We start from the raw sequence: 5,377 nt of genomic DNA on the forward strand, positions 1-5,377 counted from the left end.
AAACAACTGTTTATTGTCGAAAACAAGCGTTATAAGTTGACAAAAAGTGTTGAAAATTGAAAAATAGTGTTGAAAGTTGAAAAATAGTGTTAAATGTTTATAGCGAATGTTGAAAACGAATGTTGAATGTTGAAAACGAATGTTGAATTTTGAAAGCGAATGTTGAAAATTAAAAAACGAATGCTGAATGGCGAAAACGAATGTTGAAAGTTGAAAAACGAATGTTGAATGTTGAAAGAAGAAAATCGAATGTTGAAAACGAATGTTGATAGAAGAAAATCGAATGTTAAAAACGAATGTTGAAAGAAGAAAATCGAATGTTAGAAACGAATGTTGAAAACGAAAGTTGAAAACGAATGTGGGATGTCGAAAATGGATGGTGAAAGTTGTAATTCGAATGTAGAAAACAATAGTGTTGAAAGTTGAAAAATAGAATTAAATGCTAATATCGGATGTTGAAAACGAAATTTGATTTTTGAAACCGAACGTTGAATGTTGAAAACGAGTGGTGCCAGTTAAAAACGACTGTTGTACTGTTGTATGGTGAAAACAAATGTTGAAAGTTAAAAAACAACTGTTGAATGTTGGAAACGAATGTTGAATGTTGAAAACGAATGTTGTTTGTTAAAAACGAATCTTGAAAGTTAAAAATTGAATGTTAAAAGTTGAAAATTGAATGTTAAAAGTTTAAAAACGAATGTTGAATGTTGAAAACGAATGTTGAAAGTTGTAAATCGAATGTTGAAAGTTAAAAAACGAATGTTGAATGTTGTAAACGAATGTTGAAAGTCAAAAATCGAATGTTGCAAACAATTGTTGAATGTTGAAGACGAACGTTGATTGCTGAAAACGAATGTTGAATGTTGAAAACGCATGCTGAATGTTAAAAACGAATGTTGAATGTTTAAAGATGAAAATTTAATTGTAAAAAAAATGTTGAATATAGAAAACAAATGTTTAATGTCGAAAATAAGCGTTGAAAGTTGAAAAATAGTGTTAAATGTTTATAGCGGATGTTGAAAACGAATGTTGAATGTTGAAAACGAATGTTGAATTTTGAAAGCGAATGTTGAAAATTGAAAAACGAATGCTGAATGGTGAAAACGAATGTTGAAAATTAAAAAAAACGAATGCTGAATGTTGAAAACGAATATTGAATGTTGAAAATCGAATGCTAAAAACTGATATCTGAATGTTGAAAACGAACATTGAGTGTTGAAAACGAATGTTGAATGTTGAGGACGAATGCTGTGAGTTGAAAATCGAACGTTGAAGACGAATGTTAAATGATAAAAACAAAAGTTGAAAAAGAATGTTGGATGTCGAAAAAGGATGTTGAAAGTTATAATTCAAATGTAGAAAACGAATGTTGAATGTTGAAAACAAATCATGAAAGTTTTATCCTACTGTTGAAAACAAATGTTGAGAACAAATGTTGAAAACGACATGTTATAAACGAATGGTGAATGCTGTAAGCTGACAATCGAATGTTGAAAACGAATATTTAATGTCGAAAACAAGTTTTGGAAGTTGAAAATAGTGTTGACAGTTGAAAAATAGTGTTGAAAGTTGAAAAATAGTGTTGAAAGATGAAAAATAGTATTGAATGCTAATATCGGATGTTGAAAACCGAAATTTTAATGTTGAAAAACGACTGTTGAATGTTGAAAACAAATGTTGAATGCTGAAAACGAAGGTTGAATGTTGAAAACGAATGTTGAATGTTGAAAACGAATGTTGAAAGTTGAAAACCGACTGTTGAATGGTGAAAACGAATGTTGAAAGTTGAAACACGAATGTGAATGTTGAAAACGAATGTTGAATGTTAACAACGAATGTTGAATGTCGAAAATGGATGTTAAAAGTTGAAATTCGAATGTAGAAAACGTATGTTGAATATTGAAATCATGAAAGTTTTTATCCTAATGTTGAAAACAAATGTTGAAAACGATAGTTGAATGTATAACAGAATGGTGAATGCCTAAAGATGAAAATCGAATGTAGAAAACGAAGTTTAATGTCGAAAACAAGAGTTGGAAGCTGAAAACAAGTTTTGGAAGTTGAAAAAAAGTGCTGAAAGTTGAAAAATAGTGCGGAAAGTTGAAAAATAGTATTTAATGCTAATATCGGATGTTAGAAACGAAAGTCGACTGTTGAAACCGAACGTTGAATGTTGAAAACGAGTGTTCAAAGTTGAAAAACAACTGTTGAATGATGAAAACGAATGTTCAATGTTGAAAACGAATGTTGAAAGTTGAAACACGAATGTTGAATGTTGAAAACGAATGTTGAATACGAATGTTAAATGTAAAAAAAGGAATGTTGAATGTTGAAAACGAATGTTGAAAGTTCAAAAACGAATGTTGAATGGTGAAAACCAATGTAGAAAGTTGAAAAATGAATGTTGAAAACGAATGTTGAAAGTTATAAATGGAATGTTGAAAACGAATGTTGAATGTTGAAAACGAATGTTGAAATCTGAAAATGAATGTTGAATGCTGAAAACGAATATTGGATGTCGAAAATGGATGTTGAAAGTTGAAAACAATGTTAAATGTTGAAAACGAATGTTGTACGTCGAAAATGGATGTTGAAAGTTGAAATTAGAATATAGAAAACGAATGTTGATGGTTGAAAAAGAATGTTGAATGTCGAAAATGGATGTGTAAAGTTGAAATTCGAATGTAGAAAACGAATGTTGAATGTTGAAATCATGAAAGTTTTTAACCTAATGTTGAAAACAACTGTTAAAAACGACAGTTGAATGTTATAAAAGAATGGTGAATGCTTAAAGATGAAAATAGAATGTTGAAATCAAATGTTTAATGTCGAAAACAAGTGTTGGAAGTTGAAAACAAGTGTTGGAAGTTGAAAAAAAGTGTTGTAAGTTGAAAAATAGTGTTGAAAGTTTTAAATAGTATTGAATGCTAATATCGGATTGATTGATTGATTGTTGGTTGCTTAACGTTCAGTGGCAAATATTTCATGCATATTCAGGACGAGAACAAGTTCACAATAAATACAATAGGTAGGTTCTGTAATAGATTAAGGGATTAAGGGATTAAGGTCGGAGAAATTTAGACTGCCACGGGAAATGAGGGTATATTGGATAGGGACAGAAATTTAGCCTTGCAACAGGTCACCTACGGACCCCTCAAAGAGTTGTTGCAAGGGTTCTTAACGTGCAAAGAGCGTGGCACTCTCTTTACACGATGCATCGGATTTAACGTCCCCAATCTGACCGGACGTGGCTGCAAATTTGTACATCCCGCACAGCCAAACGGACGCCCCACTTTAGCACGGGTTTTACTTCTATTCCCCAGTCACCCTGAGGGGGTGTTGAATGTTGAAAACGAATGCTTATAAACGAATGTTGAATATTAAGAGATAAAAATTTAATTGTAAAATAAATGTTGAATATTGAAAACGAATGTTTTTAATGTCGAAAACAAGTGTTGGAAGTTGAAAAATTGTGTTGAAAGTTGAAAAACAGTGTTAAATGTTGATAGCGGATGTTGAAAACGATGGTTGAATGTTAAAAACGAATATCAAATGTTGAAAACGAATGGTGAATTTTAAAAACTAATGTTGAAAGTTGAAAAACGAATGTTGAATGGTGAAAACGAATGTTGAAAGTTGAAAAACGAATGTTGAATGTTGAAAACGAATGTTGAAAGTTCAAAAACGAATGTTGAATGTTGAAAACGAATGTTGAAAGTTCAAAAACGAATGTTGAATGTTGAAAACGAATGTTGAATGCTGAAAACAAATGTTGAATACTGAAAACGAATGTTGGATGTCGGAAATGGATGTTGAAAGTTGAAAACGAATGTTGAATGTTGAAAACGAATGTTGGATGTCGAAAATGGATGTTGAAAGTTGAAATTCGAATGTAGAAAACGAATGTTGAATGTTGAAATCAAATCATGACAATACAGGTGCCAGGCCTGTAAACATGAATAAATGTTACAAATCCAGCGCAAGTATAGCAGAAATGAAACAAATAATAATTTCCGAATTGGAAAAAATACAAAGGGCAATCGATTAAGATGGAAAATAACCTTGGCAACTTTAAGGGAGAGGTGGTGCACTTTGAACAAATGCAGCATTACGACAAAGACAAAGACAAGCCGCACATTTATGTCTTTACAAAGGAAAAGGTATTATATAAAGTAGCATTGATTACTTATGTTATGTATGTGTATATGCTTTCGATACTGTAGTTCATATTATGTCCAATTTCGTGAAAAAAAAATTGTAAAATATATTTTCAAAATTGATTGAGATATAGATACTTAAGATAAAATAGGGGAATATTAAGAAAAAATTAAAATCACAAAAATACTGAACTCCGAGGAAAATTCTAAACGGAAAGTCTATAATCAAAAGCTAAAACACATCAAACTGATCCCCAGTTATAAAAAGCATTCTAAAGAAATACAAAAAACAAAACGAAACTTGTAAATAAGTCAGCCCTTTTAAGTCTATATCTCTGTCTTGCAGCAAGGATTTGGGAATTGAGGGAGGGTAGGGGTATCCTAGAGCGAGTATCCCCGGGAAGTCCCATACATAAGGATAACTGAGGCGTCCCTGTATTTTAGTACCTCCTTGCCATACAACAGGGGGCTAGTAAAATTTGCAAAAAGGAGATGGGGCACAAAGAAAAAGCAACGGACTTATCCAGACACGGGGAAGGGGCGACGCCAACCATGAATATTTCACACATAGTACCCACCCCAACTCCAGGGAATGTTAGGACACCGGAAAGAATATGTTATTATGGTGGAGGGAAGGCAAAACACTTTCTGATGCCATTCTGAATGAACTATATTTTAACAGATATGTAACATGAAACCCATATTGTCTCACAGACAACCTATGCTAGTGTTCTCACAAGATTTTTCCTTACCCTATCCAAGCATTTCCCTTTCTCTACTCCAGAATGATCATTTCTGAAAATATTTTGTAATCCATTTCATTGGGGTGACCATCTTGATTGTCATCCATAAATAGGGTATTTTGTACTTCCCATAAAATCCTTGTTGGTGAGCACCTCATAAGCAACATTCTTGCAATGTTAGGTTTCAATCCATTCAATGTTTCTCTAAAAGAAGACATTTCTAGTATTTCCCATGGGGTCCTATGTAAAACTAAGTCCCCCGCTGGTGGCCATTTTGGATCTTTATGGATCTACTTTCCCTACCTGGATCTGGTTCTATTCATCAGACATTACCACTTCTACCAGCTATAAATATTCCGGTACCAGCAGCTGCAGTGGTGGAGTTAGAGACTCTAACAACAAAGAAAGAAGAAAAAAGCAACTGGTGACGATGTCTTTTAGCTACAGGTAACATTAACAATTACATATATTTTACAA

This window comes from Mytilus californianus, unplaced genomic scaffold (genome assembly GCF_021869535.1).
Source record: "Mytilus californianus isolate M0D057914Y unplaced genomic scaffold, xbMytCali1.0.p SCAF_32, whole genome shotgun sequence".
Taxonomy (NCBI): Eukaryota; Metazoa; Mollusca; class Bivalvia; order Mytilida; family Mytilidae; genus Mytilus; species Mytilus californianus.